The sequence below is a fragment of the Aethalodelphis obliquidens genome, unplaced genomic scaffold (genome assembly GCF_003676395.1).
Source record: "Aethalodelphis obliquidens isolate GAN/ISIS:26980383/991018 unplaced genomic scaffold, ASM367639v1 scaffold16, whole genome shotgun sequence".
NCBI classification, from domain to species: domain Eukaryota; kingdom Metazoa; phylum Chordata; class Mammalia; order Artiodactyla; family Delphinidae; genus Aethalodelphis; species Aethalodelphis obliquidens.
In genome coordinates this window covers 5,466,414-5,480,816 of record NW_020837960.1, presented here as the reverse complement: position 1 = coordinate 5,480,816, position 14,403 = coordinate 5,466,414, and positions in this window count along the sequence as shown.

Sequence of the window (14,403 nt, the reverse complement as noted above, 5' to 3'; positions counted from 1 at the left end):
CCTGAACTTGGGTCTGAATGCAGCAGGAAATACATATTTATATATAATTTTTTAGTTGGTTGGTTGTCTTCCTCCTTTCCTTCCTTCTTCTTTCTATCTTTCACTCTTCCTTTCTCCCACCATTCCTTCCTTCCTTCTTTCCTTCCCTCCTCTCTCCTCTTTGGACAGGGAATAAATTTTTAATGTCATATGAGTGATGGTTTAAAATGTACCATTGTATTTTATTAGGAACACATTTTATTTGCTTTTTAAATTGTACTGGCAATCTAGAAAAATGGTGTATATTGATTGTGACATCCATAATATGGAACATAGTGGATGTTTCTACTCGTTTAGGTGTTAAGAAATTTAACCTCCTTCTTATACATTGGGATTTTTACCACTGTATGTATTTATTCCAATCATATATGCTTATTTGGAACTTTGAATCTGACCTAGTGATTAACATAAGCAGAGACAAAGAACTTCAATTCAACAATGGCAGCAATGGCAGTGATATCAGTTTTGAAAGTTATCTGTAACAAGTGAAAGTTATCTGTAACAAGTTATCTGTAACAAGTGTGCAATTGATGCTTGGTAACATTGGTGATAGTGGTGGTGGTACAAGCTGAGACAATCTGTATGAACTTGTGGCAAGATGTCCTTATAGATTTCTTCTATGGTATGATTCAGACAGCAAAACTTATTATCTCGATTCCCTTTTTCCTTCCCCGTTTTCTAAGCTTTGTCCTCCTGTTTTGCTGGTGAATTTATGAGCTACCCAATAATCAGTCAGTAAATTCTCCTATTGCTTAAATTAGTCAGAATCCTTTTCTGTTGCATGCATCTGAGAATCCTCTTATAAACATATATTCACAAAGACCTACGCCTTTTAAGTATGTTCTGAATGAAAGACAGAGTAAATATGTTTTAAAAATTGTAATTGATTTTATAAATTCTCTACATCAGTGTGATTGATATTTCCCTCACACAAAATATGAAATCTATACTATGCATACTCCATTAAAAAGTAAGAATTACAAGTCTATCTGAGGATAGTACAATTATATCAATTTTCTATAAAATATAAGTGAACACTCATTTCCTTATTGTGGGAAAAACAGATATTCATTGACATATTCTTTGAAAGAAATGTAAGAGTTTTATAGAATACCAAATAAGTATTGATCTCTAGCAGTATTATGAAGAATGCAAGCATTGGTATTACACCACCATTGCTTCACCCTGCAATATTGGAATTATATTTAGTCATAAAAAATCAAAAAGCCTTGAGATATCATTTTCTTATTATTTAAGGATAACTATATCTACCAAACACTCATAGACACAAATTAACAAAGATGTACTTTCAGATAATACAGTATCTAAAATGTTTCACAAATACTTGACATAAGTATGATCCTTATATTGGTAATTTCACTTTGACAGCTCACAAGAAGGTCATTGTCTTTGGTTTATGTTGATTGGAAATAATTCTTTTTAATGCCATTTAAGCTAGAAAAAATCAGTATTGATTATAACATAAAACTAAATAAATAGAAAATTAAAAGTTGTAAATGAAAGTAGCACAACCATTTAATGTATTTACTATTTTTTAATCTCAAATTTTGTCTGTAAGAACGTTATATACTTTTTAAAATTTATTTAATATTTTGCACATTTATTTGAATATTTTGTTTTTATTATTAATTTTTTATTGGAGTTTAGTTGATTTACAATGTTGTGTTAGTTTCTGCTGTACAGCAAAGTGAATCAGCCACACATATACATATATCCACTCCCTTCTAGACTCCATTCTCATAAAGGTCATTGCAGAACACCGAACAGAGTTCTCTGTGCTATACAGTAGGTTCTTATTAATTATCTTCTATACATAGTAGTGTGTACATGTCATTCCCAATCTCACAATTTATATTTGTGATCCAAAATGTCTAAGACAATACTTTGTACATTGTGGTGATCAAAATATTACTATAATAAGTAACTGAGTTTCATGAACTTGACATAAAATAATTTATTAGGAGAATAATCTAAGAAGAAGGTACCATATTTTTCAACAAGATTTAGAAAGAACGTTTGTGAAAATAGATGATGCACATATATATATAATTACTTTTCTTTTTCTTTTCTTATTTTACATTAGAATTGGTTACTGATCAGAAAAAAAGTGGATGGCAAGGCTTTAAAATACCATTTTTATTACAATATTGTGGATTTATCTTACTGGTTTGTCTTCATTTAATTTCAGGATATATATATATATATATATATATATATATATATATATATATATATACCACAACAATGTTTTATGGTAGGGTACTATTTGGACCCCTTTATTTATCCTCCAAGAGACTGTATAATTCCTTTTTTGGACTATGTTGTCAAATTGTTTATAATCTTCCCAGCCTGGAGTAATGGTTCCTCTATCTGGTCTTCACATTTGATTAATACATACATTGTTAAGTTCTGCTGAAATATATGTCAGCATAATTTTGTGTATTGACAAATGGACTATGAGTTACTGGACAGCAAGATGTGTAGGTATATCCATTTGAAAGTTCAGTATCTATACTTTATCTGGTATAGTACAGTATCTTACTGTGTATGTATGCATGTATCAATCAATCAATGAATGCTACCTTTATAAGTTTAGAGTTTCTTTTTTTTTTTTAACTTTTGATGCCCCAGTAAACTAGCATGATGTCTGACTCAGTAGTTTCTCTTAGTGCTTGATGGTGAATGAATAAGTACCCACTATTAGAATATAAGAGGGCTAGCCTAGACTCATTATTTTCTTTTTTAGTGTTCAAGAAACTTTTCATAACACAAAAATATAGTGCTGAATAAATGCAATCATGTATAATGAGGAACAATATTATAGTTTGTTATAGATAAATATTATATACTTATTATATTTTAACTTTACTTCAGCTACCCTATGTTCTTAGCTCTAACAGAGCATTTAAATAAGAGTTTGAAATTTTCTCTACTATTTTTATTTTACTTGGTTATGATTCAGAGTGACATTGAAATTTCAATCTATGGTAGTAATTTTATTGACATAAGGTGATTTACATGCTTTATGCCTTTGGGAGTTTACAAGTTTCAAAGGGATAGTCATATCTTATGATAACTTTATTGAGTAACAATAATGTGTCAGATACTGACTATTCTACCCATAATAACACATTTAATCAAGTAAAAATACTATTGCACAGGGATTATTATTTTTTTGTTTACATATTATGAAACTGGAGCACAGAGAGTGAATAACTTGCCCCAGATAACAGAGCTAGAAAGTGTTAAATCTAGAATTTAATGGCAGCCTGACTCTGGAGTTAACATTTGTAATCACTACCCTCAAATGATGAAGGAGAATAGCTCTATTGGGTAGATTAGGAAAAATGAGTTTTCATGGTTTTGCCTTAGTAGTTCCTAACATAAAAGATATTGTCTTCAAAAATTAAAATTATGATGCTTTCCAGTAATCCCCAGTTTTCTTTGTCTTTGCCCCATTTCCTTCTCCTCTCCCCCAGACATCATATGTGTCACCACAGAACAACTATCTTCCTAGGTAGACCCAGGAGCTCTTGATAGGTAAGGAGTCTGTGCTTATTTAGAGAAGGATGTATTTTCCAGACGGAGGTGTTTCACTTATCTTGGAGAATTATATGTAGGAACTTCCTTTCTTGCCAAAAAATGTTCTCCTCTAGTACTGATTACTGAAAGACTCACAGACCTAGGCAAGAAGGATATCAGGACCTGAAACACTGAAACTCACCCTGAAGACCAAACAGGTACAAATAATTACATAGTTATCTATTTTTTTCACAAATTTCTTAAAAAAAATTGTCTTTTGTTATCTTTCAAGGGAAAATAAAATATAAAAATTTAATCAAATGAAACAAATCCCTAAGTATACCTCAACAATTAGCTGATTGATGAACTGGAGGAAATTTTTTGTTGTACTGATAAATATGCATCTAAAAGAGTTCAACCAAAGCTAAAAGATACATATTTTCTGAACCTACTGAAACTTCAGAAATGAAAAACAAAATCTTCTCCAAAATGTTCAAAATGAACTGATACTTTATCTTTCCGTGATTTAAATATAATATTATTTTACATATTACATAATAAAGTATCCCCAAAGAAAAATTACTTTACATCGTGAAGTAATTAAGTGTTTCTTATTCCTCCTGACCAACTGAAGATTCATATCTAGATGCTGAATCTACCAACTTTTTCTTTAGAAACAATGTTCATACACTGAAGAAAATTAATATGGGTATAAATATATAATATTATTACTATAATTTAATAGCATGCTTGAATATATGATACATATTATATATATATATATGATAGGTGATAAACAAATGTATAAATAATATTATAAAATTCAGAGAGTGAATATTTCCATTAGCAACACAGTCAAATATTTCATGGCATACTTTCCTCAAGTAAACTACTTCAAAACAAGTTTAAAAAGTTATTATTCGGGTTCTTTGTTAGATTTTTATATTTATTACTTTGCTAAAAGTTCCATCTTTTTATGATTTTACAATGTATTTAGAAACCTCATAATAACGATTTTATTAACCACAGACATACTCACACACCTCTGCTGTGTGTCAAACATATGCTTAAATTTGTCTAGCCACAAAGGGAAAACTCTCTTCACACCATTCATCAGAAGCTTAAGAAGTATAAGCAAGGAATAATTTTCAGTTCACTTATCTATGTTTTCAGAATAAGATATCCAGGGCTCATAAGACAATATGGTATGTCTTCATCTATCATGACTCATTCTGAAAAGGATTTTGCATCTGATGAGAACTAATGAGCAAATATGATTCTACGTTTAGAGATAAATGTGATGGACAATAAAAATCAGTTCTCCAATATTATGGCTTAGGGACAGTGAATTGATGATTGGTGAAGGTGCTGTTCATATGGATAATTCCTGAATTCTTATTCAGATTATTGACATAAACCCAAACCTAGAAGGAGGTGTAAAAGTATGGATAACAGTAAAATAATGTATACTGGAATTCTCTTTTTACAAGATTCACTTATTTCATTGGGAGTGGACTACTCATTTATCATTACTGAGGCTTTTCAACAAGAATGATTTTGTACAACCTGCTATATTTTATTTTTGGGCTGACAAAACTGAAATATGGGAAAACAGATAAGATTAGACAACCTTAGAAGTTAAATATTAACTAAAATAAAAAAAAATAAAACATTTTAAACTCACCTTGCAATTAAAGAAGAGAGAGTTTACATAATGAATATAAATTAACTGTAATATAAACTACTATGTTAAAGAATGGATAAAATAAACAAATAATTAGTTAAAAACATATTTAAGTAGCTACTGTGCAAAAGAATGTAAAAGAACCGAAAATGGAAAAGATTTTTAAAGACTGACCAAATACCTGGTTATATGACAAACTAACAAATAAAAATTATATGAAAAAAAGTAGACCTTTTTTGTACAAAGAAAAAATACTTCTATGGTAACAAATCCAGATAGTGTAGAATTGTTTGGTGCTAATTTTTTCTTATGAAAATATCCTTTACACTTCCACTTTCTATAATATGATTGAAAATAACAAGATATTTGAATTAGCACTTTGTATCTTTGTTTAAGGTAAGAGTTATTTTTAATCAACTAGCATTTTTACCTGTGCTGAGCAAACTAATTTGATAAGCCTCCACTCCCCAAACTAGGTCTCAGGTGGTATTTAATTTGAAAGTGAGCACTTTCTTGCTACATTGAATAATTGTTTAGATATTCTCAGAAAAAAAATATATGCATCTATTTTATAAACTAAAAATCTTGAATAAAATCCGTTAAATAGACAACTAAATTATCCTTTAGACTCCTTGTTGACTTTTGAGCTTCCTCTTCTATGTCATCTCTTTCCTTAAGTAATTAGGAAAAACTCTGACAAATTATTTTATACAAATGAAAATAAATGAAAAAAGTCTTAGAGTATGACATAAATTTTTCTATTACAGTTGAGCAAAATCACCAAGGTTTAGGACTCAGTTAAAACAATAGCAAAATATTCTTAATATCATCAGCAAATTCTTTGGACCTCAAAATAACTCAAGGAAGATGGGTATATCAATACTTGAAGAGGAATTCTCTAAAGATGAGATACAAAGGGTACCAGTAGGTAAAGTTGAGGACTAATTTATTCTACACATCCAGGGATGGAGTTTTGCTGCAAAAATAAATAAATAAATAAATAAATAAATAAATAAATAAATAAATAAAATAATAATCCGTGAAAATGGATGAATTAACATAAAGTAATACCAATAATTTAAGCTCATCAATTATTAGTTCAAATATTCATTTATTGAATATATTATTAATTGAACACTATATTTGTGGCATTCTGCTATTCCCTAGATATACAAATATGAATACATTAGAACAGGTCTCTGCTCTCATGAAGATTGAATACTGTAGTAGTAAAGACAAATAATAATGCAGCCTCTAGTTCCATTACTCACTATTTCTTTGAATCTTAGTGTTTGTTTTTTTTTTTTTCTTCCATGATACTTTCTTCCACAGAATATATATTAAAAGTCATACCTAATCTTCTAATTTAGGGCATCCCATTATCATTCTCCTATAAAAAGAAAGAAAGCCTAAACACCTAATATCAGTTTAAAAACATTCACTAATGGTTTGTTTTCATTTTCAAGTAATGTGTTATTAATCCAGTCTAAATATCCTTCCTCTCATTTCACTCTTTCCAGACCCCCATTTCAGTTGGTAAATACTTTCCAATTATTCTTTAACAGGAGTTCTTAACCTGGGAATTATCTTTATCCCAGGGAAAAATGTGGGTATTTTAGGTTGTCACAGTGACTGGAGAGAGCTGTCACGGTTAACCTGGAGTGGGACTGAAAAAAACTAAATGGTCTGCAATATGGGACAGTCAAATTAGTAAAGGATCGTTCTACCCAAAAGCCAATAGCACCTCCATGGAGAATCATATGCAGGTTCTCACTTCTTAATGACTTCCACTTTGTTCTCCCTCAAAACAAAATCCTTCCAAGTGCCCTACTTTCTAAAAATATTTCTCCTCTTTCAACATCACAACATCAACATATCAAGATTGCCCTAATATTAAGGCAAAGAAATGTTTCAGACGACTTTCTCCTTGCCTTAGATAACAACACTTGGGTTGTGTAGGTGAGGATAGCTTAAAGATTTCCAGTATTAAGTCCACAGATCATTCTGTTACTCCTCACTATTTCTGTTAAATTTAACTTTAGATGCTGAAGAATGAAAAGTGAGATATTATTGGTAAAGAGTGCCATTTGTTGGTAGTTGTGTGTGTAAGTTGCTGGCTAGAAAGTTAAGACTTAAATCAAGCAGTTACTGAAGCAAGGACAAGTGAAATTCTCAGAGCAGGTTGCCATTTAAATCCAGCAAGTTTAAGAATGATGATGATGGTAAAACTACTAATGAGAGAGAGAGAGAGGCTGAGTGAAAGGCACATAGGAACTGATACTAGCCCAAGCTTGTTGTTTACAGCTCCATTTAAAAAAGAACTGTAGAACAAGAGAGATTGTGTGACACAGCCTAGATCCCCATGTTCAGAGATTAGAAAAGGACAATAACCACTGAAGAAAACCTTTGAATTTGGCCTTCCTTTTAGTTTATATCAAATATTCTTACAGTCTCAAATTAGGTGAATGAATGTCAACCATGCATAAATTTCTAAGGTTAACCAGGAGTAAGAATTGCAATCAATGAACTTATAAAGACATTAGTTTGGCTCTCCTCCTTAAGAAGGTCCATGGGAACCACAGTCTTCATAATAATATAAGTTTTGGTAAGTTATAATCCCTTTCATTTGAACAATGATAAAGGTAAAAGCTAAGAAATTAACAATGGCAGACGTTATCCTAAGGGCCTTAAATGCAAAGATCCTCTTAAGTAGGCACTATTTTATCTACATTTTACAGACATGGAAACTTAGAGTGGTGTTGGACAGGATGAAATATGTTACAAGATGCTTTTAGTCTCTAAGAATATCAAAATACTTTATTTCATTTTATACCTAAATATATAGTACATGGGTTCCTACAGTTCATGCAGTTGTGAGTAGCCTCAAACTTTTAGAAATTTATGCAATCAGTAGTGCCATGAAGGTCAGTTGGCAAAAGAATAGAAATCTTCAAAAGAACTCATTTTTACAATACTATCATTGAAGAGGACCTTATTTTTTATCTCTCCATTAACCCTGTTCACACCACCCTTATCTTTATGCTTAACCAACTGTCTTGCAAAATAGCACTGAACATTATATTCTATAAGTAGTTTCATGTACAGTCAGAATGACTACTGTAAAATTACCATAAGAAACATTTATGTCTCACATTTATTAAATTCAAGGTTCTACAAATAAAGCACGTGTCTGATAAAAGTTACAGAACACAGCAAAGCTACCTAAACCATTTCCTTAAATTATCTAAAATAATCTTTTCTATTTTATTTTTATGAAAAAGTGTATTTATTTATGGGGAAAATGCATATATTTATATGTTTAACTGTCCACTGGATATTTCCAGTGAGAACTGAAATCACTGAAACAATTCACACTTACACAGTTAATTTTCTGTCTCCTTTAATCTAACTTTATTATTCCATTGTATCCATCAGCATGTCATTCTTATTCCTAAAATCATTTGAACAGAAATATTCAAATTATAAGCTACTTTAGTTTTTTCTTCCAGGAACTTCTGGAAAAAACAAAACAAAACATTTAAATGTATATGAAACTGTTCAACTTCTTGATAAATAATATCAAAGGACTGTTGTATATTTTGGTTGGGAAGGGTTGATTGCTTTTGGATTTGTTTATTTTTTTACCAAGAATCTTTGAACCTCTTGCTCAGAACAAAAAGGCGGGGGGGAGAACACATCGAAAACATTGTACATTTGTATATGCATAAGAACACTTTAACAATATTCAGATCCAAAAATTACTCCATTAAGCTATTCCTGGACTGAACTAAAGAAAAATTTGAAATAAACCTAAAGCTATCTTCTTTTAGATTCTCTACCTCAAAACTAGAAGCTAAATGCTTTTATCTTACTTAACTCTTCCCTAATTTTTTGCTCCATCATTTCTCTCTGCCCCTAATCCTCTGAACTGCTCTCCTTCCCTCTTGGCCTGGTAAAAAAATGCCCCCAAACTCAATTACTTCTTAAAGTTAAATCATGCTTAGCACAAGGAAGGACCATTTTAAGATTTAGGTTTACACTGAACTGACAGCTATCATCAAAGACTTTTCAAAACTTATACAAAATAGAAAGAAATTTTCAGAGGAATATAAATTAGTTATAAGGATGTATAACCCAGGGCTCTTAGAGATATGACAATTAATTCAAATGTTAGTGGCAATCTCAAATGTAAAAAATTGGATTGAAAAAACAGAATGAGAAGACTCCAGAGTGACTTAAAAGGACCCCAAACTGAACAGAAAATCAGAAATGCTTGGGAAAACTATAGACATTAAACATGGTATTTTGGAGGATATCTCCAAAGTCTTTCCTATGAAATAGTTTTGCTATGATCCAGTCCTCTAAGCAAGGACAGGTTGAATCTTTGGGGGACTTTCAAAATAGCTCTCTCAAAATTTTAAGTGGACAACAGGCAAGAGTAGATCCTAAAATATATGTGACCCCAATTCTTTCCTCAAGTTTTGCTAATGTCTTTAAGTCAGATATAAGAAATTTAATATGGAACAAAATACTAGAATCATACACTATCCTATTGCAAACCTCCAGTACTTTGTTAAACATTTTTTTTAAACCTGTACCCAATGTTGAAAAACTGAAAGCTTTTCATTTATTTTTATTTTATTTTTTTAACTTTTTAATTTTAAATATTTTGAAAGAGTCTTAGAATAAAAACATAATACAACTCAGATAAATGATGTCTTTACTGATTAGAACAAAACAAAAAATAAAATTTACCACCCTAGTCAGTGAACAAGGTCTCTCGGTACAATACCAAAGATATTGATTTTTTTTTAAGTTTCTTGTGTTAGCTAAAGTAAAATAAAATGTTAGTGATCAGTGAAGGTGGTACTAAGAAAATTTAGCACTTCAGTTTCATTTTCTTTTCTTTAACTCAAAAAGGATAATTTTCCTAATATACATAAGGACAACCTTGAGAAAACAACTTCCAGAAAAGATGAGTGAGTACCTCAGTGGACTTGCTATAACAAAAATATGGGCAAGATAACTATAAATCAAACATATCAGAAATCTGGCCATTAATCAATTTATCTATCAAATAAAATGACAACCTCAGTAAGACAGCTGGTTCAGTAATTTTTAAATTGGGACTATTCCCATACTTCTTTCCTTCCCAGCTCAGTGGTGTGATAAACAAAAACCAGTAGCACTACAGGCAACAGACAGGACTAACAGTTTTTGGAGATCTATTAAAATAACTATATTCAGAGTATAGTCAATATTTTGTCTGAACTTGAAGTCTTAGGAAAATCTCTACCATAAAACAAGCCTCAATAAATTGAAATGTTAAAATCATACATATTATGCCTTATGATCACATTGAAAATAAATAAAAAATCAACAACAGAAGTAAATTTGGGTAACTCATATATATATGAAAATTAAAAACAATATCCTAAATAATCAAGGGTCAAAGAAAAAATAGCAAGAGAAACTAGGAAATATTGTGACATGAAAGAAAATGAAAGCACAACCTACCAAACTTTGTGAGATGCAGCAAAAGCAGTGTTTACAGGGGAATTTATAGCCATAAGTGTTTTTACTGAAAAACAGAAGAAAGATGTAAAATCAGTAATAAACTTCTAAATCACAAGAGTTAGAAAATGATAAAGTTAAATGTAAAGCAAAAAAAATAAAGATTAAAATTATTAAAAAAAGAATAGTATAACAATTAGAAAATCAGTAAAGTAAAAAATGTATTTTTGAAAAGGTCAAAAAAATTAAATAAAAACTCTTTACCTAGATGGACCAAGAGAAAAAGAGAAGATACAAATTACTAAAATCAGGAATGAAAGAGGAGACATTATAACTGGTCTTAGAGAAGTAAAAAAAGGATAATAAAATAATGCTATGAACATCTGTGTGTTAACAAATCAGATAAAATGGATGCAATAGTAAAATTCCTAGATAGACACAAAGTACCAAAACTGACTCAAGAAGAAATAGGTAGGCTGAATATATTTGTAACATGTAAAATGATTGAAATAATAACTTTAAAAATTTCAACAAGGACAAATTCTGACATCAGATAACTTCAGTGGTGATATTGATGAAACATTTCAAGAATCAATACCATTCACAATTTTTTTCAAAATATAGAAAAGGAGGAAACACTTCTCTACTCATTCTATGAGACAATCATTATGCTGATAACAAAACTAGATAAACACAAGAAAACTACAGAGCAGGATTCCTTATGAATGTATACATAAAATTTATCAACATATTGCTGGCAACCTGAATCCAGCAATGATTAAAATGGAGAATATACCATGGCCAAGTGGCAATCATTCCAGGCTTGCAGGGTTCATTTAACATCCAAAAATCAATAAATGTAATATACCACATTTATAGAATAAAGGACAAAAGTAACACATGATCACCTCAATAGACACAGAGAAAACATTTTACAAAATCCAACAACTTTTCATGGTAAAAACAAAACAAAACAAAACATAAAACACTTAAACTAGGAGTTGATGGGAATTATCTCAATCTGTTAAAGAACAACTGCCAATAAGCCATAACTTAACGGTGAAATATGGAATGCCTTACACCCATGATCAGGAACCAGGCAAGGATATCTTATCTCACACTTATATTTAATGATAGTACTGGAGGTTTTAGCTAGGGCAATCAGGCAAGAACAAAAGTAGAAGCTGTCCATATTGGAAAGAAAGTAGTAAACTAGCTCTATTTGTAAATGACGTGATCTTACATATAGAAAATCATAATGAATGTGTCAAACTTATTAGAACTAACAAACCAGTTTAGCAATGTGATAGGATAGAATATTAATTTTAAAATTCATTGTATTTCTATCCACTAGTGAAAAATCTAAAAACCTAATTAAGAAAACAATTTTATTTATAATAGCATCTATAAGAATAAAATACTAGAAATACATTTAACAAAAAAGTGCACAATTGACACACTGAAAACTATGAAATATCACTGAAAGAAACTGAAAGGATATACTAAATAAATGAGATTCCACGTCCATGGATTAGATGACTTAACATTGTTAACGTGACAATACTACTCAAGAAGGATGAGTCCTCCCAATTTGTTCTTTTTAAGAGAGTTTTGACTATTCTAGATCCTTTGTATTTCTATATGAATGTTAGCTTTAGGTTACCATTTTGCTTAAAATTAAAAACAGGTGGGGCTTTAATAAAGCTAGTGGGTATCTCTAACAATCATAATCCTCAGACATTCCCTTCGTCCCAGTCCAGACTTGTTACCTCACTCCTTTACACAAGAAACAGTCTTCCTTATTTCTGAGCCCACACCCACTAACTTAATTATGAGATTTTTTTACTGGGCAAATGGAACTGCTAGTTTAAGTGCTCTCCTAATGGTCTTCTTGAAATTTCTGAAGACATCTCTTTTCATAATGAAGTAATGGCTGTATTGAACACTGATTTATCAGTATTCTTGTGCCTAAACTAAGTTCAAATTAAAGAATTTAACAACGTGCTGACTTCTTGTAGAGGAAAAAAATCTATTTTCATAGGTTGGATCTTGAAAGTTGAGTTCATTTATGTTTCCACTGAAACATCTAAACCTCTAGCCAAACTAACAAAACTAGACTAGGCTCAATCATTAAAATCCTAGTAATAAAGGAATCAACAACATACCTTAACTCGCTCTTATACTACTCCTAACCTCCCTATTAAAACACACTACACAAGGATATAGGTTTATTTGGAAGCTGGGAGCTGTAAATAAATAAATATAATGCTCTTTTTTTTTTTTTTTTTTTTTTTGCGGTACGTGGGCCTCTCACTGTTGTGGCTTCTCCCGTTGTGAAGCACAGGCTCCGGACATGCAGGCTCAGTGGCCATGGCTCACGGGCCCAGCCGCTCCGTGGCATGTGGGATCCTCCCAGACCGGAGCACGAACCCATGTCCCCTGCATCGGCAGGCGGACTCTCAACCACTGTGCCACCAGGGAAGCCCATATAATGCTCATTTTATTTCACTGTATTATGAGGCTGGGATTTGTTTTACCCTCAGTACCTCCTGATTCTGCATATTTTGCAGTCACAGGTTTCTGCACTGCTTATTTTAGTGTCCCTTTAGAATTAGATCAATATAAGCAATATTTGTTTGCCTTCTCCTGGAAAAACATCAAATAGCAAAACATCTAGATAATACCCAAAATTTAGTAAGGAGCTCTACTACTTTTCACAAGTCCACAACCAATACCTAAAGGAAACATTACATTTTTCTTATTCAAGATTTATATGACCATTTGTTGTGTTTTAAAGGTAAAGAAAATTCTAAGACTGATTCTATATATCTATTTACTATTATAGTTTAGAAAGATTATAAGATTTCTGAAGAGAATTTAAATGTTTTCTTAAGTAAAGTTCATTACCTGGATCACGATTTATCCCAAGGAGATAGATGTCTTGTTCCTGACAGAGTACAGGTCATTCATAACTTTCTCAGACCAATAACAAAAAGATAATTAAAAGGAATTCCTGGATTATATTGAATTCTACCAGCAATGGACCCCAATTTTTCTGAAATCACCGTCACACTATATGACTTAATCAAATCCTTGTTAGGTGAATCTTTTCCCTGGAAACCTAAAGAGGGGCAGATGTATGTGTGTGTGTGTGTGTGTGTGTGTGTGTGAGTTAAATTAGATCTTCAAACATCTGATATGGGTTTACCTAATTATCATAAGCATTTCTACCTCTTCATATATGAAAGCTCTAGACAAGCCCTTAGTGTTCTTAATATTTTTGGAATGACCATAAACCAATAGCTAACTATAGTTTCTTTCTGAGCCCATGTCACATGCCATATCATCTGCTTTGTCTAAAGGTAATAGTCAGAGCAGATAGATAATCAGAGGTTTCTGCCAATTTGATTTTAGCATCTCCTTTCAACTAGTTCATCCCCTCATGGTTTAAAATGGTTGCTCACTGAAAAACACATTTCTTAGCAAGTAGGCTTACACCCTATGAAATTCAATTATTTTTCTCCCTCACATGTTTCCATTAATCACTGGAATGTTTCAAACCCTGCTCCTTTTATTACATTACATGGAAAAGGGAAAATTCATACTTGTCTAATCTCTTGTTC